At 53.3% G+C, this 23,600-nt stretch overlaps 1 protein-coding gene and 1 long non-coding RNA gene across 3 annotated transcripts in view; one reads left to right on the top strand and one right to left on the bottom strand.

The window, feature by feature from the left end:
• Positions 1–23,600, bottom strand: part of OARD1 (O-acyl-ADP-ribose deacylase 1) — a 191,064-nt gene that overhangs the window by 68,095 nt on the left and 99,369 nt on the right. The window lies entirely within an intron of this gene.
• LOC133278766 (uncharacterized) lies at positions 8,190–11,912 on the top strand. Its single transcript, XR_009746684.1, has 2 exons — positions 8,190–8,878; positions 9,017–11,912. It is a non-coding gene; the product is annotated as an uncharacterized LOC133278766 (long non-coding RNA).

Below are 23,600 nucleotides of genomic sequence, written 5' to 3'. Positions count from 1 at the left end.
GGGGGGGAAAGAAGCCACAGGCGAGAAAAGTGCTCGGCCCAGAGCTTTTAACTCCTTCGTTGCCAAATGTGTTGGGCTGGAGTTTGTGGTTAAACCATCAGAGAGTGTTGCTGGAGAGCTGGGTACCACTGCCTGTGTTCCCTGCCTGTGGCAGGAGGAGGGAACATGGGTGCTCCAGTGCCATAGCAATGTGCCAGCCTGGCCTGGGCACTTGTGCACACATATCAGGCTGGGGAGAAGGGCAGGATTTTTGCACAAGATGCTTTAGGTGATGCTCAGGACACTTTTAGGGCCAGTCACTTCCACAGGGCTCTTTAGTGATCCCCAAATGATGCTCCATGAAAGGGTTTAAGGAAGGAGGGGTTCAAGGCTTTCCCCACGGTTTGGTGTGTGAGCCAAGCAGGTACTGCTTCATGTTCAGGGCTGCTTTGGACCAGCAGCAGCACATGGCATTTCCACTGTGCTGACCTTCACAGAACCATCATCCCTTAATTCCCAGCATCAAGAAAGGAAACCCCAGGCATCCTTGGGCAGGTCCCCACAACCCTGCCTCGGGTCCCTTTCCCACCTGCTGCTTGGGATATGTGTGCCCCATCACCCTGTGCCTCAGTTTCCCTCCTGCAAAGGGGGGACAAGCAGTGCTGGTGCTGTCCCGGCTGGTACCCAGTGGCACAGGCTCCCTGCAGCCTGCAGCGAGGGGCTGCATCCCTGCATCCCGCAGCCTCAGGGTCTTGCCACTTGAAAGGCAGACGAGGCTGCAGAGGGTTTGATCTCTCCATAAACAAACTCGAAATCCAAGTGTAATCTTCGCCTCCTTTGTTTTCAGGCAAACAGAGCAGCAGCATCTGTCTCTTCCCGGCACTGCTGCCAAAGCTCTCGACACGCGGTGAAAAGCCGCACCAGAATCCGTTCTTTCTTCCTTTCTTTCTCTTTTCTTTCCTTTTTGTCTGGTTTATGCTTTGGATAATTACTGTATCACGGAGAGATAGTGTGGGGGGACAGGAAGGAAAAGCTATTTATACAACTATATAACTGAGGAACTGGTAAAGCATCTTCAGCCACGTCTCTGCTTCCCAGGTGGCACCTTGGCTTAACCGATTCCTTCCTGTGACACAAAAGGGGGATCTCTGCCAACCTTTGCCATCTCTGCCCCCAAAACTTCCTTGGATTAACCCTTTGCTTGCTCACTCAGAGGAGAAAGGAGTTTCCTTCTGGTCTGGTACCTAATTTCTCCATACACATTGCCAGAGGAGGGGGCAGTGACCCCAGGACCTTGCATGGAACAAAGAATGAAGCCTTACATCTGGGTGGTCAGTCAAACATGGGGCTTTCAGCCCTGTGTGTCCACGTTCTACAGCCAGCAGTGCTCCCCTGGGGTCCTTCTGCTCCTCTTAGGAGAGGGGAAACTGACACCAGGTTGGCTAGGATCCTACAGAAAGCAGTGCTGGAGACCAGCTCGAGCTCAGCTCCCTTCTCTACACCCACCAGCCTTAACACCCTCCTCCAGCCACAGCCACAGCCGCCGCCGCCGGTCACCTCCTCTCCCAGCCCTCAGATTTAACACTTCTCTCACGCGGGCAGGAGGGACTGTGTGAGCCGACCTGATTGACACATGATTGACAGAGCCAATTAGCCAAACTAAGCCAGCTGCATTCAACTTGGTCCTCCAGAAGGCTGGGGGAGGAGGGGAGAAGCAGAGGGGAGGCCAGAATCCAATCCCTCTCCCATCAGGCATGATTGCTGGTTTTGTTTTATCCTCAGCCTTTTTTCGATGTCTTGGAGACGCTGCATCTCGTTTCCTGGATGCCATTCAAACGGTGCTCACCAGCTTCCCATGCACTTGTCAGAGAGCGTGAGGGGGTTGTCATCACCTGGGCACGGTTTCCCAGCTCTGGGATTTCCCCAGGTAAAACAGGGAACTCCTCAAGGCGTAACATGTTCCAGATGAAAGTGCAATTCAGGGAAGGGATGCGGCCCCCTCCTGTTGCCCAGGCAATAAGGACAGTGTATAAGGATGTAAGGAGAAGGAGGGCCTGGTGGGCTGGTGACAAAGCAGGAGCTGCCTGGGGTTTCTTCCCTCTTCTGCTTGTCCCCTTGGCGTGGGGAGTTGGTGGTGGATTGAAGAGAAGCGGGTCGAGGAGGCTGGGATGGGAGAAGGAAGGCCGGGAACGCGCTGTCACAATAAGGACAGGCCGTGCATGGAGTTTGTCTCTCTGGAGATCTGGGTTTCTTCTTTCTCAGTGTTTTTTGACTCATTTCCTCAGCTCGCAGTCAGATATTTACTTAACCTTGCAACTGCTCTGCACTGAGAATGCCAAGTTTGGGGGCTGCAGGCGCTCTCCCTGCTGCCGTGTTTATACGTGGAGGCTCACACGCGCTGCACACACGCACGAGCAGCCCTTGGGCACTCATACACTTGTGCAAGGGGACACACAATGTGTGTGCAGGGCCAGCACCTCGATCCTGGTTTATGGCTCCATGGCCAGGGAGAAGGCACAGGCACCTGTCAGCACCTCAGCATCCATTGCTGTGTCCTGGCACTGGCACTGCAGTGACAGACCCATTGTATGTGTCAAGCCCACATGATGCAGGAGACAAATCTCACCTTGAACATCAGGTGTGCTGGGCACATGAATGATCATGGACTGTTTGGAGCCAATACATGGATTTTAGCCACCTCTGCTGTGTGCTGTGTGATGAGTCCAGCAAGGCTGGGACACTGCCAAGAGGAGAGGCCCCCTCCAGGAGTCACACTTTTGCCAAGAGTCCTGTTGGGGTGGGCAAGGCATGGCTGGGACCTGCTGCTCATCATTCTTCCTTCCCAGCCTTCTTTCCCCACCCAGCTCAGACGTGGCCATACTCCCTCAAAGCCTGCCTTGTGTTGAATTTCTAGGACCCAAAGCCTCCTTTAGGGGTGTAGAGTCAGCCCTTGGTGACCACCACCAAGGTCTGGACAGATCCCAAAGCCTTTACAAATTGATGAAAGGGTTCATTTCTTCCCTTAATGAGATGCAGCCCTCGCTGGGGGCACTGCAGCATCTGTTTAGCAGCTAATAGCAACCCAGCACAACACTTTGGTGGAGGCATAGAGAGCTCAGCCAGGCCAGGGGGTCACTGGCACTTCCTGCAGCACTTCTGGAGCTTCTGCAGTGGCTGTAGCCAGCCAACAGATCCCATCCAAGGAGCCTTCAGGAACAGCCTTCAGGATGGAGTCAGGCAGCAAGTACACAGCCCCAGCCAGAGTGCACCAGGACAGCGCTGGCTCAGAGGAGAGTGTCCAGCTCAGCCACCCAGACCCTTCCCTGCGTGATCCAAGGTTGCCTGCTCCATCTGAGCTGCATCAGAGCTGCTCTCACCTGCCCCAGCAAGAGGAAACAGCTCAAACCTGTTGTATGGAGGCTACCAGCTCCTCGCACAGCTGGAACCTCCTCCTCCTTCTCCCCACAGGCAGCTTCCTAAGGGCCAGGAGCCGGTCAGGAGCATGGAGTGCTGGGCAGGAAGCACTTGTATGTACCTTGATTGGGAGAGCAGAACACAATGGCCCCTGCGCAGCGCAACTGGCACATGGGAACTCAGAGCAGCTTTTGTGCCATCGATTTTTGCCCCAGCTAAATGCACATGAAAAAGTCATTCAAGAGGCCACTTGAAAACAGTCTCTGGCTCTAACATGGGTGCACACACTCAGGGTGTCAAATGATTTCGAATCAGCCAAGAAAGGTCTGATCAGCGTTAGATGAATGGAAAGAATCCGCCTGACTTAGTGAGCTTTGGATCCAGCCCTGAGTTATTAGGAAGTAGCTATCAAACCTCGAAGCAGGCAGCTGAGAGAAGTGAAACTCTACCCAGGTGTTAGAGATCCTGAAACAGGGAAGGAATTTTTCTTCCCCTTGGCCCTGGAACAACAACAATAGCACTTCTTCTACCCTTAAAGCCTATTTCTGAGCTGAGCAGGCAAGCAGTTATCATCATCCTCCTCATCACTGCTATCTGAAGCTCTTTGAAGCCAGAAGTGGTCACTCTGCCAAGGGATTGCACCCTGCAGGCTGTGCCAGCAGCTCTCACACACAGCCTGGCTGCTGCAGGGCACTTCCACACCGGAGCTGCAGGAAGCAGCGGCACTGGATGCCCTGTGCAGCCAGCCAAGGGGACCCGCAGGGTGAGGGTTTAATGTGAGGACGGCAGAGAAGGAGGAAACTGGCAACAGTCCTGGAAATTTAAAGCCCTTTCACTGCCCAGCTCTCTAAAATAAAAAGTATTTGTGATAAATTAATGAATTAATATCATCTTGCCTCCCTAAGCCATCTCACTCGCTCGCCCTTGCTGAGGATAGAAGCCATATAGGTACCATAGGAGATAAACGCAACTCTCAGCCTCGCTGATGCAGCCTCACTGCTTGTCCTTGTCCCAGCAAGGGGAGGGTAATTCCCCTAATTCCCTCAATCCCAGGAGGGTCTGTGGCTGCCAGGGAGGTTCCTGCACCACGTTACGGCTCCGCTGGCTCATGCAGGTCCTTCCCGGAACCCGCCTTCCCGGCTCAAGCGTTTCTGGGAATGAGGTCCCAGGGCTGTTGGTTTGGGGAGCCTGCCAGGATGGAGGGGATTTGGGGGAAAAGCGTGGGGCCCCTGCTTTGGTTAACCCCTTCCCCTCCAGCGCTGGGTTCCAAAGCTGCCCCAGGGATGGGCCCCAGCCACCTCGCTCTGCATCTCCAGCCTCAGCAATGAGAGCCTCAAGCTTTGTGCATCCCCCTCTGCGTGTCTACGGAGAGATGATGCTTCCCCGGGTATCTGGTGGAAAAAAAGGAAGGGAGGGGAGAAGCTTCCAGCCAGTGCAAGGCAGCAGGAGCCAAGTCTGAGCCTCGCAAATCTCCGGCCCATCCCTCACGGGTTAAGCGGGCTCTGCGTGTGCTAAGGTCAACACAGGCTGCACCTGCCCACGGGCTCCTGTGCGCGGCAGCACAATTGATGGCTTGTTCCTTTCATAAGTGCCGTTGGAGCGCGGTGCCCAGGCCCCGAGCCAGCCTGCTGATCACATAAAATATTATTTGTGTTTAAAAATTCCAGTAATTGACTATGCACCGGTTTTTTCCAAGCCTTCTGCCAAGGGCAGTAAAATCAAAATCCGTCCCAGGTTATTTTCATCATGCAAATTCCCATCTCTGTAAACAGGAGTAAAGCGGCAAAGACCCACTGCCTGCAGCCGCCCGGCCGGGCCGGCCGCCAGCGTGTGCCGGGAGCGCGCCGGGGCCCCGCGGGAAGCACCGGAGCAGGGAGCAAGGTGCAGCGCTGAGACCTGCCCCGGCCGCAGCCATCCCTGCCCTGCGCTGTCCCCTCATCCCCTCCCATCTTCCGCTGCTGTTGTCCCAACTCCTCCCTCTGTGGCATCTTTCCCCTGGGATGCTCGCTGGAGCCCAGCGCTTGCCCCGCTGCTGCCTCTCTGCTCACACCAGCTGCTTGGGATGCTCTAATCTTCCACAAGGATCTGGCCAGTCCTCACCGCTCATATATCAACCCAGCGTGGAAGAAGGGAGTGTCCCTGAGACGGGAACTCGGCATTTCCTGATGGAAACCCCCTTGCAGGATGTGTGGAAACAGAGGTGTCCATAGCTGTGTGCGGCGGGTTTTTGGCTGCAGGGCTCTGTGCTGGTGAAGCCTAAGTGCTGCTTAGGCCAGCTCCCCCCCCCCCCCCCAGCTTCTCACCCCAAAGCTCCAGCAGTGGTTTCTTACAGCTGAAACTCAGTGAGACTCAAAGGCTCTGGCAGGAGGCTCTGGTGGGGCTTTGGTGGTGGTTTGCAGCCATCCGAGGACGCTGCAGGAACCACAGGGTAATGGGAGATCCCAAAGCAGGACAGCTGCCCCTAACCCTCAGGGGAAAGCTCTCCAGAGTAAACCTGAGTGTTTCAGGGCAGAGCTGGTACAATGGGGCTCTCCAGACCCTGGAAGATGAGCAGTAGATCTGTGGGGGATCCCAGTGATTTGCAGTTGCTAGAGCTGTGCAGAGTTTGTGGTTTTGAGGCCAGGGCTAGGAAGAGGTCTGGAAGGCAATAGAAAGCATTGCCAACCCCCAAAACACTCCAGAAGTTGCCTCAGAGAGAATAACCAGCTCTAACTCAGTGCCCTGGGGCACTCACCAGCCCGGAGGGCTGAGGTTAGGGCCATCAGCTACATGAATTATCCCATTCTCGATCATTACCAGACCTCTTTGTACCCAGTTTGGAAACCTGTGGGAACAGCTGGGCTCGCGTGGGACACTGCCCCACACAAGGCCCTGACCTACTTGGAAATGGCAGTTTTGTGTTCCTATGGGCCTTTTGGTTTTGCATGCATAAGCAAAGATGACATTTTATCCTCTTCAAGGAGAGGGGAGGGAGACCTTGCTAAGAATTCACATCTGTTTTGGAAACAAGTCAACGCAGGAAAACTACCCACATGGAGAAGTAATGTGGTTTTGATTGTATTGCACTCTATAGAAAGTAGTGCATACATATTAAACTATATTAGACAGTATAATAATAGCTTACAGTTAGTCTGCCTTTCATCTGGACGTGCTTCACAAACGTCACAGAAATGCAGAAGCCTCTCACTGCCACTGAGATGCCACCTCTGTGGCATCCCTGCACATGTAAACCAGCACAGCAGCCTCAGACCACCAGCCACCTTGAAACCCTTGCCAGTTGGGATGGGAAAGGTTCCTGTCCTCGCCATGCTCCAAGTTTAACATCCAGGGAACAGCCATGCCTGACAGCAAATGGCTGAATAAGGACTACAGGGAAGCAACTGTGTTATGTTTTATTTTAAGGTGATCCCTGCAGTCTAAATCTTGGCTAATTACTTTGGCTCCATCTTAAATGTTGCATGATTAATAGATATGGATGTGTGTTTAACTAAAACCTATCACGTTTGAAGGGAATAATAACAATAATAAGTTTTTCCATCCATTGAGATCCAGACCACTTATGATAATTGAAATTGCATGACACTGCCAGTGAGGGTCTTGAGATAGTTTCCAGTTACCCAGGTAATCCTGTTCTGCCTCCTTTATTGCTCCAGGGATCTCAAGTGGATACTGGCATTTTATTTTCCTTTTCCCTCATCCTCCTGGACCGCTGCACTCTTCTGTAACACAACCAATGGCTTCTGGTGAAGCACTTTTGGATGTGCTTAGTGCAAAACAGGCCTGTTGTAGAGCAGCAGGATCCACACTGAAGGCCAGGGGCTGTTGGGATGATGCAGGGTGAGTGTGCTCTGGGAGCAGAGGCAGCCGAGGGGTGAAAATCCAGCTTGAGGAGCAAAGGGAGACCCTTTTCTGGTCCGGGTCCCACTGCTCACTGATGTGCCTCATCCCATGGCAGAGGGGATGGCTGCTCGGCCGCTGTTTATACGAGGGCAGTGACGAACAGGCTCAGCTCAGCGATTGCAGGAGGCTTTGTACAAACAAGGAGATGAGAGGCAGAGGGGAGGGATCGGGGCTTGAAATACCGGCTGTAAACACCACGTGTTTCAAGGAAAGACAACTTGGAGCAGGGTGATCCAAACTCACCAGTGTTGCAAGAGTGGAGCAACAGGGAGGGCGACGCGCGGCCGTGTGCCGGCGCGGGGCTGAGCTTTCACAATAAATGATTAAAGCATGGTTCAGATCCCGTCAAATGGAACGGTGCTAATCTAATCACAATCCATCTGGCACTGCCACATCTGTCCCAACACCTCCACCTCTTCATTTTCAATCAGCCTTAAATAGTACATAATTATTAATGTCTACCCGCCTGTCAGCCGGCGCGGGGGATTCACTTATCTCTCAAGATTGGCTAAGGCAAGACACTGATATCGATGGATCTAGTGCCCGGCTCAGAGGGCAATAAGCCTTTTGCCCTTGGTTTCAGTCCTCCCTTGGTCATGGGGGCCTTGGGGATGGGAGGGAAAGTCACACAGAGCCCCTGGAAGCTGGCACCAGGCAGGGATTCAGCCGCTGGCTGTGGTCAGTGACTGGCTCAGCAGTGTCACCTTGATGCATTGCTTTGCTCAGATCCAGAGCTCACTGCTGTTCACAGGGGTGGTTGCAATAGGGTTTTTTTGGCTCTTCCAAGAAACAAGCCAACGCCAAAGCCCCAGCTCTTTGTGGGGCTTTCTGTGTGGGCTCTTTGCAGCTCTGGCTCACACTGACCAGCCAAACTAAGCAGTGCAACATCTTACCAATCCTTAGGAGTTCTACTGCGAGTCTTCCAAAACCTGGAGACGTTTAAAGGCTCAGGAATCGTGTGGTTATGTGAAAATCTTGTCTCTTTCCTCCTTTATAGAAAAAATATTTTCCTGTTCTTGTGGCTGAGATAAAGTACAAAAATATGAACTGGAGCAATGTGAAACCCAGAAACAGCAGCTTTCCTGGATGATTTTTAGGTGCTGCCTCAGGCCAGGGAGACACAAGCTGTGATTTCCTAATGGTCAAGATTAAAGTCCTCTTTCTGCCCAGGTTGAAGGAGTTGGGACCAAGCCTCTGCCCCAGCCGAAGGATGTGCTCGGCTGCAGCCGCTGAGCTCGGCTAAGCCGAAGGCTGGGAGAGAAGCGCTGGATGGCAAAGCTCAGGAACAGCCTTAAGAAAGCAGAGCCGAGAGCAAATACTCTGTGCACATTGAGCGAGCCCCCCCTGCATGTTTACAGAATAAGTTACCAAATAACCAGTGTCTGGGGGATATCTGGTGAGCCCTTGAAACGAACGCTGGTGTTTTGATCAGCGCCATCGATCTGCAGCCGCCGCGCGGTGCTTACGTGGATTTGGAGGTTGAAAGGCGCTCGGTCGCAGTTCACAGTTTGTTCACAGACAAATCCTGCTGGTGGGGTTCTTTGTGGGCCTTTCTTCTCGGGAAGAGCCTGCTCAGCACGTCCAGGTGAGAAAGCTGCTTTCACACCGCTCTGGGCATCTAAGGCATGGGAGTTAAAGGCAGATCTGGTGGAGGGGAGAGCGGAGCTGTAACAAGAAGCGCTCCTCTCATCTCCATTCCGCTCAGGAGAGGATGTTTCCACAGGGCTTGCAAAGGCAAAGGCAATAGGTGCAAATTGCTTCTTGGTGAAGGGATGGAGAAGTCCAACCGGAACCGCAGGGAAGCGAGGGAGCTGAATAAAAGGCCCATCTGATCCCCAGGTCTTCACCTCATCCTCTGGCTTCCTTAGAGACCCAAACCCATGACCTGGGTCAGACAAGGGGCCAGGTTCTAGGATGTGGAGTTTGGGTGCTGAAGGGGAAGACAGCAGTTTGCTCTGGTCTGGGTCTGTCCTGGCTTTCCAGAAAGTGTTGGCCCATGGACTGTTTTGCTTCGAAAATAAGAGTAAATCAATGGCTTCTCTTGGCTTGGGTGAGCTTGGGAATGGCTGTGATTTATAGGCCTCTGGTTGGTTGGAGTTTCAGGCTTGCCTGAAGCCTGGGTGATGCCACAAAGGAAGGAAAACCCCAAACCCCAGCTAACTGAAACCAATGGAGTCGTTACTTAGGTGTGGGCCGTGTGCTCCATTTGCGGATCCTTCCTGAGGTCCCCAAGTGTCAGAGCTCACTTTTGGGTCAGTTTTGCTCCCCACCCTAGAAAGGTGTCCATGAAGCAGGACAGAGCAGCGCTCCGCTTTGCTCCCCAGGAAGCACCAGGGCTGGTGCAGCCGGTGCAGCACCCGCAGCATCCTCTGCTGCAGCTCCTGGTGCAGCCTTCCCTCCACATCCCGTTTCTTCCCCCCTTTCTCTTTCTTTCTTCCGTTTTATTGCCTCGATCATCTCTGGACACTGGTTTCACTTTGATCTCTGGAAACTTTGGCATCGCTCCGAAAAAATATATGTAGATATTGGGAAAGAAAAAAAAAAGGAGAATAAGGGAAAAGCCGAGTCTTTGTTCCCCACAGCTGTTGTCATGCTGGAGCAAATCTCCACACAGGTATTAAATGCTCACCATTGATCAAACAGCTGGTGGTCCAGCGTTACCGGCACGGACCTGCTGAAGCCGAGTTATTTACACGAGAAATCATTTGGTTCCTGAGGTCTTGCTTGAGTTAAAGAGAAAAAAAACCCTAAAATCACAGAGTGGTGGGGAGCAGAGCTGGAGATGTGGGGTGCTGCGGGGCAGGGCAGAGCTGTTGGTGCCACTAAATCCTGGGCTGTGGCTGCCCTGCTTCCTCCCCATGGGTACCCCGAAAACACTCAGCCCTCCAACCATCACTGGAACCCTCAGCCTTGCAGCTCCCACAGTCCCATTGCCCGTCCTGGGACATCCCACTGAGGACATGGAGGGAGACCCGCTGCAGCCGGGAGATGGAGCCCGGCGGGCGGGTACAGGAGGGAGAGGCTGGGGCATCGTCTGGCTCCCACATGTGCCTGGGTTGTTAGGAAGATTTATAGGGGAGAATGCGAGGCTTTTTCTCTTTGGCTTTATAATAATACATTAGGCTTTTAACCTCTGACCGGGAGCTCTGGGAGGGGGATGCTCCAGGCAGCCCCCGGGAAGGGGAGCGGGTGGGTTGGGGTCCTGGGGGGCCGGGTGCGATGCCGAAGGGGTTAATGCGATGTGGAGGAATGCTGGAGTTTAACAGGAGGCGTCGGCTGTCTTGAGGTCACCTGCGAGGGATTAGCGGGCGCAGACAGTTGTTGTTTGAGGACTGTCTGAGGCCAGGGAAGGGGTGGCGAGGCCCCAGGGCAGAGGGGGCTGCAGCCCCACCAGAGGGATCTTCCCTGTCAGCCTGACTGTGAACTGGTGTCTTTTCTGCTAAGGAAATTAATCCATCACCATTGGGAAGAGAAGGAACGGGGACCAGTGGCAAGGGGGGGAAGTTGGGGTGCAAACTGTACCAGAGCCCAGGTGGGCAGCAGAGATGCTGAGGAGGAATTGAAATGTTGCAGGCATGGCCAGGACTCACCAGGCTGTCCATGCGTGAGCTCCTTCCAGAACAAGGGCTGCAAGACAGCTCCCTCCCGTGAGGACCATGAGATAACTGGTCCTTGCCGGTGTGCGCCCAGGTGTGCAAGGGCAGCGTGGAGGGATCTCCGTGTTAGCTCTGAGTATGAGCAACCTGAGGTTTTACACACCTTCCATCACCACAACTGACTCACAGGCTTGGCTGGGGCTGTGGGACCTGCCTCGTTGCTGCCTTGATCCCAAATCCCTGTAAAACTGCTTTGTCCTCCATCCATGGCTGTGCCCTCTCTGAAGCCGGATCAGGAGATCCGTGCTCCTTCCCAATGGCTTGGGAGTTGAATCAACACGTGACTTTTTTGCTGTACCTCTTGCTGTAGTATCTGCACCCTCTGCAGATGAAAGGTATTAGATGAGGATAAATTCTTAATCATCACAAAAATCAATCATTCCTTACCTATAATTTAGTTGAAATTAATCCAGCAGACGAGCAAAGGGCCAAATGCTAAGCTGTGTCCTGGGTCTCTTTATTGACTCGGAAGGAGAGCATCTTCCATTCCAATCAAGAGCAAAGCTTGACAACCTGCACCCAGAAGTTTTCCATTCTGAAAGGGAGAGCACAAAGAAAAACCCCACAGAATAAATAACCTTATTCTTTAAAGAAACATCCTGATTTTTCTCTGGTTGGGGCTGGATCTGACTCATGGTTTGACATGCTGGAGGGAGGGTGCGGAGCTGTAAGAAGTCAGGAACACCCTGTGCTTACCTGCAGGAGGTTCAGCCTTGTGGTTTATTTAAATATAGGAGCCCAATTTGCATTTCAGGGCTTGTAGCAGCCCTTAAACATTGGGTTTATTTACATGAAGGAGACCTCTCCTTGGTGAGAGCAGAGCAGGTTTGGTGATAAAGCAGAGGCCGTGTGGCCCAAACTGCTGGAGAGACCTTCTAAGGCAAAGAGGCTCCCTGGGGCTAATGGGTGCTTTTATTGTACCAGCCCTGTAATAAAACACAAAATAAAGCAATTTTATTGAAATTCAAATGTAAATAGAAGATATGTCTCACACCCCATCCCTGCCCCTGCCAAGATCTGTGTCTGGCAGCAGGGAGATATCCCAGCTCCATCTGTGCTCCGGCGGGCTTCAGACCCGGGTCTGCCTCTTCCTCCACTGCACTTCACGAGCAGGGACCCAGCTGGTGCTGGAGCTGGGTGCTGCATGGCTGGGTATAGGATGCTGGAGCCCCAGGACAGGAAAGGGCTTCCTGGGAGCCATGCAGGGAAGGAATAAATTGCTGGGGGTTTCCCACTGGGCACATTTCATAGCACTCAACTTTAACCTGCTTCTGCTCCTCGTGTTGTGAATGAATAGCGAGAGGTGTTGTCCAAAGGCAATGCTGAGCACCCAAAGGACCAGGCAAGTGATGGCACGGTCAGAGCCAACCCTGCTCACCTCTGGGAAGAGATCTGCTTTGCCCAGGTCCATCTCAGGGGTGGTGCAGCAGGAGCCACCCATCCCTGCTCCCTAAGGAGCAGTGGCAGCAGGGCTTGCCCTGGCCAAATGCATCCCAGCTGCTGGCTGAAGGAAGCATTCCCTGCATCCGTGGAGGGGTTCTGGTAGTGGCTGAGGGACAGGATAATAAAACAGGAAAAAATTAACATGTAAGAAAACATAGCTGCACCTGAAGCAACAGAGCAAAGAGAGTCAATGCAGTTCCCCTCAATGCCAGAGGAACTGTACGTCAGGGGAACAGGCCGGTGCCCCCCTCCTTCCCCCCCGGCTCTCGCTAACTCCTATTTCAAAGGCAGACAAACAACACACTGTACTGTGTGGCATCTCCACTCTTAAATCTTCCTGTCTTCAGGTCCGTGTAATGTGAGCTGCGGGGCAGGATCTGACCCTTGCGCCGAGCGGGAGCCGTCCGGGGCACAGCCTCAGCTCCAGAGAGAAATCCCCTTGGCCGGATCTCCAAAGCCCCTGGACGAGCCGGAACAATCCTTTGGGAGAGCCCAAAGCGCTGCTGCGGGCTCTGGTCTTTGGGGTTTTGGTCAAACCCCATGGCAGCCGGAGAGCCCTGCCCCAGGCTGAGCCCCTGCAGGGGCCAGGGGCTGCAACCACTCGCCCAGCTCTGCTGCACCTTCTCCATTCAGGCTCTGCTTATTCATGGCAGCCCGAAAGCCGTTTGTGTCACCGTGCTGGCCATCAGGCAGTGCTGGACTCCATGGACCAGTGTCTTGGAAGTCATCTCCTGCCATGGACTAAGTGCTGCCTGGAGGCTGGTTGTGTTGCTTGCTGTGCTTTGCTTTTCCTTCTTTCTTCCCCCTCCACCCCCTGCTTTCTTTCTTGCTTTCTCTCTCTTTCTTTTGCAAAGAGACATCATCTCTCTCCCACTCTCACTCTCGCTCTGTGAGAGCTGATGCAGTTAATTGGAGCTTCTTGTAAGTGAACATTAACGCAGGCAGAGCCAAGAAGACGTCTTGGCAGCAAAATATCATTATCAGCTCTTGAGCTCCAGCCAGAATCCCCTTGTGGTCAAAACACCATTCTTTAAACCAAACAATTAAGGGTTTGTGCAAGTGTTGCTGCCACGAGTTATCGGGATGTGTTGGGGCCACCCCATCCCTGTGAAACCTCCCGCTCTGAGCAGGCAGGCAGGTGATGGGCTGGAACCTCCACAGCATGGGTAGAACTGGGCAGTGGCGGCGAATTCACCCTTCTCCCTCACCGCACAAAGAAAGGAAAGCATTGCAGCCTCTGGAAACTTTCTGTCCAGGTTAGAGCCTCATTTGAGCCTCAACGGGGGAAAAGTCAGTGAAAGAGGATCAGTTTAGACAACTTGAGGTTGTCAGGAGGCCCTGAGGTACCTCAAACACAAACCTTCATCTTCAGGCCTGGCTGAATCTGCCACTGCTGCTTCCTACCTTTACAGGGGGACCCAACCCAGGCAGGGCAAAGAGGCATCAGGGCTGCCACAGGCAATCACGCTTCCTCTATTTTCTTCTCCTCTGATACCTGCTTTCTTGTCTGCTATCCCACTTCCTTCCCCAGTCTCCTGCCCACCTCTCTATGGTTCTTCTACCATCCCTCTTCTCTGCTTACTCACCAGCAAAAGTGCTGGTCTGGTGTTACAACCATATTCCTATGTATAGCAGCTGATAGAGGAAATAATAGATAAAATATCGAGTGCTTCAGGGGCAGAAGGTGTGGAAATACAGGTCTTGATATCTCTTATCACAACAGCAATAAAAGGCAATGCTTTTTCACACCCATCCATGCTCACGAGAGTCTGAGCACGAGCATCCAGCAAAAAGAAACTGAACCAACACATGGATACCCAGACCTGCCAGCACCTGGAAATGAGAGCAGCACCCTCAGCCTTTCCCTTTCCTTCAGGCTGAAGGAAATGGGGACTTGTGCTTTGGGACCGACCCCTTCACCTGGGAAAGTCCCTTCCAGGACATTGTGACATTAGAGGGGGAAAAGAGGCAGAAGGGGAGGATCCCCTCAGCACGGGGGGATGCGCAGGGCTGTGTCCGAGCAGCGCTCCCTGCTCCTGGGCACAGGTCCTTCCTTTGCCCCTGGCAATATTCAGGCCACGGATGTGAGCTCTAACCCTGCGTCTGGCTGCACCCAGGTCTGTTTCCCCCTGCGCATTGCATGGCTGCCGTGTGCAGGCTGCGGGGGCCCCTCTGGCCTTCCTGGGGACAGTCCCACCGCCACCTGTTCCTATGGAGAAGGCTTTTTATCACAACCACTCGGCAAACAGCGCCCGCCGGAGCCCCTCTCTGCCCGGAGAGAGTCAACAAGGAAAAACAAACATTCCTGGTCCTTGTGCACACACATCCCGGGCTGCTCAGCGTGCCAGACCGGGGGCTCCCAGAGCCAGGGCCGGTGGGCACAGCCCCAAGCCTTGCTTTGGGGCAGCCGGGAAGGACGCATCCCCCCTTTGCAAAGGGCTTGTCCCTCTTCCCTTCCCTGGCAGTGGGTCCAACAGGGTCAGACCTTGGGCTTCACTTCCCAAAGGGGCTTCTTCCCAGCAAGCTCTGAGGTTGCAGCGTTGAGCTTTGACTGCCCCCGTCTCCCACTCCCTTCCCACTCCCACCAAGGCGGGGGGAGAGGGAGAGGGCAGACAGGATCCCCCATTGCGACAAGCGCTTGCAGAGCCGGAGCTGGGAATTAACATGCTCAGGCTGTAATTAGGGCTTCAGCACCGTGACACCTTTATAAGTGTCTTTATTTAAAAGCAGGTAAATTGGAGGCTTCCAGGTTGGGTACGTTAGCAGGGGGAGGTGGTGGCAATGATGGTGGGGAAGGGATGAGACAGGAGTGAATTATTTTTAGTGGCATCCTTGTGCAGTGATGGGTTAACCATGGCCTGGGTGATGGGTGGGAGATGTAGAAACTTGAAGGAAGTTGGTTGCAGTCAGTGGGGAAAGAGAGTATTTGTATAGCTCCTACATCTATCTGCCTGTTGAAAGGGAACGGGGGTTAAGCTGCATAGGTTGGACCCCCCCCATTGCATATCAAGGTTGTGCTCATCCCATTGCCTGCTCCATTCCGTACACCTGCTTCTGTCAGCACATTTGAGCCTCTGCCTGCTTCACCAGTGACCAGGGAATGGCTGGGAATTACCCCCAGCAGGAGGAGGAACAGGAGCAGGGCCGCGGTTATGGGAAGCAGGCAGCTGGGACTGAGCCTTCCACCAGCACTGCAGCATCGCACCCATGAGCCGTGGGCACCCTGCCGCTGGCCCCACGCTCACCACCGGCCATCCTGGCTGCTTAGACACAGCGTTTGGATGCAGATGGCACCACCGGCAGGCTGAGAGTTCAGGGATGTGCACATCTAGACCAGTCTCGAGGCTTTCTCTTTTTCTCCCTGACAGCTGCTGCCTCTACTTTAGGCAAGGACATTAGCACCGAGAGGAAAAAAAATTTGATTTTAATGCAAGCCCCAGTAATCAGCTATTTGTGATGGAATTTTATCTGTCCTGGTCTCTAAGGGATGAGAAGCAAGCAGAGAGGAAAGAAGGGTCAGAAATTAGTATGCAGAAATATCTGATCAGCCAAAGTAATTTTCTTTAATAATCGTATTCATACTGGCTGCTCTCCGCTCACTAGAAGAATTAAGTATTTAATAGTAATATATTTCATCTGGCAGCAGTTCCGTTTCGTTAGGAGCCGCGATGCCTCCCGGGGAGGGGGTGGGCAGCGCATGGCAGGGGCGCCGCTGCCGCACGCACCGGCCCCACCGCAGTGCCTCTGGGATGGGGCAGCATTCCCGCAGCGTGGGACAGCCTGCAGCATGGCTGTAGGCACGGAGCAGCGAGCTCCCAGCAAGGGAAAGGGAGGTGAGGGACTGGACCATCGACACGTGCTTCGTGTTGGGCCCTGGGTCGGGAATCCTGCGCTGCTGCATCCTTTGGGTTGTGCAATACAGGAGGTCACACCACGGGGACAGCGGGTTGCTCCGTGCCCTTAACCCCCTGGTTCTGTAACTGCTGGGAGATGCACTAATTCTTGTCATTGGCATCCATTCAGACACTGAACTGGAGCATGTCCATAAGTCCCATTGGCTCTTATAGGACTTATCTACATACTTAAACACTGCCCTGAATATTGATGTTTTCCCAAATCAGTGATTATTCACAACAGTCCCATAGGAAATGTGAGAGCCTCCGGGAAGGAAGCTGCAAGCGTGGATCTGTCCGAGTGTCTGTCATGTCCTATGTGGGCACACACAGACATCTCTTGCTCCAGACATTGGCAGCATCTTTCCACCATGGCAGCACCTCGAGCACCAGTTCAGAGGAAAGGAACCCAGGCAGCAGCACAATTGCACCTTAGCAAGGGCAGGACTGTGCTCCCCAGGGCCACACGGGCTGCAGGCACAGGGAATGTGTCCTGTTTGAAACCCCCAACCCCACGCCTCCATCAGAGCTCCCCTGGGACAGCCAGAGCAAGGGAATGGGGTTACCCGCTCTGTGCCAGCCCTGCCTCCAACACCCACTGTGATGTGCACATGGGAGGGGAGAAATGGATCCATATTCACTCAAAGAAGAGACAGAGAAATGGAAATCTGAGTTCAAATCCTCTCTGTTCTTTTAACAGCACATGATAGAAACAGATGGAAAGTGATGCTGGCAATTCAGATCACTCGACAGTCTGGAGTTAAAATACCTGTGTTAAACTGACAGTACTGCAGGCACTGGGGAAGGAGGCAGCCAGGGATTGCAGGTGCCTTGGCAGAGCAGTGACTTGGGGATAAACTGTCCTGGAAAGGTGGAAATGCACTTGTACAGCCAAACCCTTCCAGAAATCACAGCAGAACAGTATCACCCACCCTCGTGGTGGTGCTCGCCGGACTAATTACAAGCAAACTAGTTTTGTGGCTGCCCCATCCTTGGCAGTGTTCAAGGCCAGGTTGGATGGGGCTTGGAGCAAGCTGCTCTAGTGGAAGGCATCCCTGCCCATGGCAGGAGTTGGAACTGGATGAGCTTTCAGGTCCTTTCCGACCCAAACCAGTCTGGGATCTATGATTCTATGAAAGTATCAATGGCAAAGAGCACAGGTATTGGATGATTCGATGTGGCACATGAGGGGACACACCTATTCTCTTTCTTTCTTTCTTTCACATCTTTCCCAGATTTGCTAAGATGAACAAACCTGCCCCTGGGCTCCCTTCCTCTCATTTCTGCCATCCCGGATCTGCATCTGCTCCAGTGACATGGTCTCTGCAGCAGCTTGCAAATGCCAGGAAATACTGTTCAGTTGAAAAGAGATCTGGGACTTGGCTCTTGTGATAAATAGACTGCAGTGTGGGAATAGTGAGTAAATAAATAGCATAGCAGAGGATAAGATGCAGGCCCCAGCTCCTGCCTGCCCCATGCCTGCTCTCTGGCTTCCCTCTCCAGAGCTTTCCAGCACACCCAGAGCCATCTATGGGCACCTTGGCTCTTGGCAAGGCCCGTGCCAGTGGTCCAGCTCCCAGCAAACACCCTCATCCCTCTCCAGAGCCGGTGACCCCGGACATCCATCCCTCGCACGTCTCCCTCCTTCCTCCCCTCCTTCCCTGTCCTCCTCCTCCTCCTCCTCCTCCCCAAAGCGCGGTCTGCAGAGCGCGTGTTTGTGAGCTCACAGGGAACGGCGGGACACGGGCCTTTCTCTCAGCTCTAATGAAACCCTTTAATCATATTCAAATAGGTTACTGTTCAGGGGGAAAATAGAAATATGGATTTGATAGCAATAAATTTCCCTGGCTGGCTAAGCCCAGTTCTTAATTGTCCTGTCCCAGGGCTCGCACATTTCATTGTTCGTTAGGTGCTTAAGTCCCTGCTCTCATTTTGTGGCGGTGACATTACCGCTGATGGCTCTAATACTCTCATAATTTGAAAGGGGATTTGCATGATAGAACGCAGAGTATTAAAAGAAAAAGAAAAAAGGAGAGTTAAGAAAAAAAAAAGGAGGGAGGGGGCGAAGAAAAGGGGGGGGGGCAGGGGCTCGGCTTCCACTTAAAAAAAAAAAAAAGTCACTTTCTTCAAAGTCAAATCATTGTTTTCATTAAAGTGGCAGAAAAAAAAGTGTCTCCTCTGCACAGGCGGCCCGGCCTGGCGCGGAATTATCCTTATTGTTGCTAATGGTTATTAATTATTATTATCCTGCTACACAGAGCGCTGCGGACGTGATGTCCCCAATGTCCTTGGGACAAAGAGTGAAAAAAAGCCAGGGTGTCCGAGCCAGGGTGGCTGCTGCCGGGTGCTGGGGGCCGAGGGGCTCTGCCCAGGGCCCCACTGCGGCACTGGTTTGGTGGTGGAGCCTTGGAAGGGGCCCAGCAGGGTCTTGTCTCTGCAGCTTTCATCCCGAGGTTCGTGGCTGTGCTGCTGCCCATGGCTTGGGTTCAGGGCTTGTTTGGGTAGGAAACATGAAGATGGGGTTGCCCTGCTGTGCGTCTTCATCGCCAAACTGTGGTGAATGTGTAGGGATAAGCCCAAATATATCATCGTTCCTTGATGTCCAGAGAGACTCCGACCTCCAGGCTGGGTTATGCACCGCTGCCTCTGCAGGGCTGGACACCAGAGCCTACCTTAGGGCTGCATTTTCCTACTCACTGGCTTTAAAAGCTGGGAAGAACCATTATGATCATCTGAGCTACAAGGACCAGAGGGCCTCGGCACTCGGGGTGTCAGAAATCCTGATGTGGATTTTATAGTGGCAAACCTGCCTCTGCAGAAACCAGGGCACGAGTCTCCAGGCTGTCATTTTGCAATGCAAAGATTGGGGGGAGCCAATTCCTGCCTCTGCCACCGGCACTGAGAGCCCTGGCCATGGCAGCACTTCCACGCAGGTGATGCTCTTGTTAGTAAGGGGAACAGTACCCTGCTGTGGTCACTTTCCTTTGGTCTGCTGTTGTCCAGCCATGAGGAACAGACCACCAACTAACCGGCCACGTCTGTGACTGCAGCATGTCCTGAAGGAGGGCCTGTGCTCACTGACACAACTTCCCCTCCCTGTCCTTCACGTGAGAGAAATGCACAGGGAGAATCTGCAACCAAAAACCAGCCCTGGGTCAAAATCCCCTTTTCACCTCTGTGTATGGAGGCCGCAGTTCCTTTCTGCAGTTGATCTGATACTGAACACTGGTGCATGGACACACGCTGCTCTAGTGCGCAGGAGTCTGTGGAAGTCTTTATCCATCGGCTCTCAAACAATAAAGTCGCAATCAGAAATGTATTAATTATTCTCATAGTGTGTCAGGCTTGTGCAGAGATGATGTTGTGGCTGCTGTTCTCTTCTCAAGTGATTTAACATCGTTCAGGGTGGGAAGGGTCCGGGTCTATTGACCTCAGCAGAGCTGGAGTCATTCACCCCAGCTTGGGCTGCTGCCCTTGCCATCCCCTCTTTCCCTCTAACTCCATTGTCCATCCCAGGCTTGCAGAGATGGCAAAGCCCAAGGCCGTGTGTCCAAGGTGTCCTTGCTCGCATCGCGCCATCCCACCAAGGGATGATGGGGCTCCCCTTGAGAACAGGACAGGGGTCTCATCCTAGGGAGGAACATTGCTGTGTCTGCTCATTCCAGTGTGTTCGCCACCCATTTATGGGAATTTCGCCATCCCAAATTCCTATGGGAAGCAGCCCAAAGGGCTCACAGAGAGCGCAGATTCCTAGCTGTGTGGCTGCAGCAGGCACCCAGACTCTGCGCTTGCAAGGACCCGAGGTCAGACTCCCAGATGTGGATGGATTTTGCCAGCCCCATCCCGAGCTGGTTGCCCTGCCCTTGCTACCACCAATTGGCAGCACGCCCGGCTTGCCTTGCCTTGCTCCCCCCAGGCTTGGAGCAGGAGACAGGGATCAGCCATGAGCAAAGCCAGGGGGAATCTGAACCCCACAGGTGAACCGGTAGACGCCTAAATCCAGAGAGACCCTGAAGGGTGCAAAGGAACCAGTTAGCGGGGTGTTGAGGGAAGGATCCTGGTCAAACTAGGATCATCTCGTCTCTCTTCCATTCTATTTTCATCACCGCAGTATTGGACCACTTCCCACTAACATATTTACCCAGCGAGGTGACTACCATCTGTCTCCTCTTTATTAAAATACTCCAGGATTTTCCCCCATGAGTCGTGGCCCATGGGAATGGGAAGAAAGGATGTCAGCGAGCTGGAGGAAGGGCTGGGAAGTGGGTCATACCCTTCAGGAGCGCTCTCAGCCCCTCCAAACTGGGGCACGCCGTGAGTCCGGGGACACAGTGGGGCTGGACTCGGCTGTGGCTGATCCCGGGTGGATTTCTGCCTGAAGGCACCGTTTGGAACGGTGCCGGCCCCCACCGTGCAGCAACTGGCTCCCCGATTGCGTCACCGGCACCGGCAGCAAAGGGAATTATTCAGGCCCTCGTTTCAGCTGAAACAATACTGCAAATTAGCCAAACGTGTGCTCCGCTCCCAGCACAGCTCCCCGGGAGCACGCGCCTGCCGCAGCCTGCACGCAGACCTGCTCCGAGGGGCAGGGGATGGAGCCACTGGAGCTGGGTTTATGGAGGTGAGGAAAACACTCATTTCCTTTGGAAAGGGCCCTGAACCTTGAACCTGGGAGGTTCTTCCCAGTGTGGGCTCTGCTCCTGGACTCTTGCCCACCCCGATGGGGCACAGCAGCCTCTGTGCATCCCTCCTCATGCCCCTGAGGCTCAAACCCTCCATCTTTTGCTACCTACAGGCCCGTCCAGCAGTTTCCCCACCAAAGCTCTGCAGCCTCCACCACCAAGGAGGTGTCCATGGCTCCGTGCAGCTCTCAAGGGGAGCCTCACCATCCCCAAACTGTGCCCTGTGCCGCAAAGCAGCATGCCCTCCCTCATCCCGCTCTCGGGACGATGCTGGGATGCAGGAGATGTCCACCACCACTGTCCCAAGCGCCGCTTGCCCTGGGAAAGCACCAGAACCAAAGTGGAGCTTCAGTATTTTTGCTCTCTCATTCACTTCGGGGTGGGGGAGGAATGAAGAGGGGGAGAAGGGAGAAGAAGGGGAGGGGGACAAAGGGGGTTTAATAGGCTCCAGTGACAGCACAATGTCCACATTGGGAAAAGATTAATGACGAAAATTAATCGCATGACCTTTCTTTCGAGGAGCTGGAGGTGAGGCGAGCCATTAAAGCCTCTTATGTTGTAATTAACGTTTGAGGGGAGAAAAGACTGGCTTTAGAATGGATGCGATCATTTAATTAGGGTTATGCGTCAGTGCCACAACAGGTTCAGAGAAGTCATAATTTAACTATAGCTTTAAATTACCCAGTCAGAAGGCAGGTGGCAGGGTTTAATGGCAGGGAAGCGCTGGCACCGAGGAGCAGGGAAAACAATTAAATAAACACCTCGAGGGGAGAAGGAGAGGGAAGATTCTGAGGAGGAGAGGGGGGCACCCGGCCAAGGGATCGGTCACAGGGAATCCTGTCACAATGGAGCGGGACAGACCTCGTCCGGGTGCAGGAACCACCTCGTGCATCCTCCCCGCTCGAGCTTCCCATGGCAGCAGGTCCATGCCTCAGCCCTCTATTCATCCACCAGCCCCAATTTCCCCTTCTTCCACCCCTATGGACATGGGTCACAATAGGATTCATGTCAGGACACCGTGGCTTGGCAATACCTGGTCTTTGATGCTTCTGATCACCCCGTGATCAACAGCAATGAGCAAAAGCAGCGCATCTTTACAAACACAGGGTTTTAGAGACAAGGTCGGGATTTCTTCTTTTCCTTTCAGGATAAAACTTCACAAAAATACCCAGGGATATGCCTGGTTTTCCCTCTGTCTGTGGAGAGACATCCACTTGGTGAGAGCACCAGCTGCTTTGTGCTGCTGCAGAAGGTCTTTTGGTCTGTGAAGGGGAATGAGATGCTGCAAAGCATGGGCATGGGCATGGGCATGGGCACCAGCACCGTGTCCTCCTGGGCTTTCTTGGAGGGCTGATTTGAAAGGGAAGAGTTGGGCTGTGTTTGACTTTGGGCAGCGACTCAGCGCAGGGGGATGTGTGTGTGAGAGCAGAGGTGAAGGTGGATGTGTGGAATCTTGGAAAGTGATACGTGAGAAATGAGTGTCATGATCAAGTGCTGCATATTGGATGGATTATTAAGGTTCAAAATTAAAACATATACAATATTGCCAATGCCAAGAGCTCTCTAATCATAAATCAGTTCCCCTGACCCCTTCATAATCATGAGATTGCCCTAAAGAGCAGGAGATTTTACATAATAATAAATGTGAAAGGGGTGGGTTTTAATTGGCCTCCTGCTTTCTGGAGCCTGCAGTGGTCACGCTTCCAAACGCTGCCAGCAGAAGGCTGTTTTGTTTGGGGTTAGTGGAGGTGGAGGGAGGGTTTCTGTAACGCTGGATCTTTGCGGAATTAGGCTTTAGGGAAAAATGCCCATTTCTCATGAGCAAACAGAGGTGAGGAAACCGGAACCCCGAGATCCCAGTGCCGATGCTGACCTCGGTGGCCAAGTAAATGGGAGCTCCTTACCTTGGGATACCAGCAGCAGCTCTGCTGCCTTCAGCAGGGCAGAAAGCTGGAGAAAACAGTTCTGTGATCTAAGCAGCCGCTTCAAATCAGTGTGATGCTGCTGCGAAGGGAAGACAGTTTTGCATTCCCTTTTCCTTCCATCATTCACTTTGGTTCTCCTCATGCTTTTGCTCACGGAGGGGCTGGTACCACTTTGCACCTCTCCCTTTGCTTTCAGTCTGCTGCGCCTTGCAGTGGAGGTTCTCCTGAGTGCCCGGGTTTGTGCTGAAAACCCACGCGTCTCTTTGGGCAGAATCCCTGGAATTCTCACAGCACACGGAAATCACAAAGGAAACCCTCAGATGCTCACCCAGTATTGACCAAGAGCTCTGCATACCCCTTTCTGTGAGTGCCCCTTGTGAACCTGTCACCACTACCCCAGGCCCTGCCCTCCCTGTCCTGGTGCATGGACCTGGTCCATCCCAGCTCCCGACTGCCCATAAACCCCAGTGCCTACGAGAGAGAGATGGAAATGACTTCTCTCCTTCACCATGGCCTTAAAACTTAATAGTCTCTCAAATGCCGTGATGCAAGGGGGGGCTTTTATGGACTCGACAAGGGATAATATTATTAAAGTGTGTTATTATATTAATTCCAATATTTCATGAGATGGGGCAGGGGGGAGAGGGTGAAGAATAAAACCTTCCACTGGGGAGTTCCAGGTTCTTTCCCCCCAGGGCTGCACACAGT

The sequence above is a fragment of the Pezoporus flaviventris genome, unplaced genomic scaffold (assembly GCF_033815535.1).
Source record: "Pezoporus flaviventris isolate CSIRO_AGI_PZ_B2104156 unplaced genomic scaffold, CSIRO_AGI_Pfla_v1 ptg000069l, whole genome shotgun sequence".
In the NCBI taxonomy this organism is placed as follows: Eukaryota; Metazoa; Chordata; class Aves; order Psittaciformes; family Psittacidae; genus Pezoporus; species Pezoporus flaviventris.
Note: the sequence above shows the minus strand (reverse complement) of the source record. Positions and strands in the feature narration are given on the sequence as shown.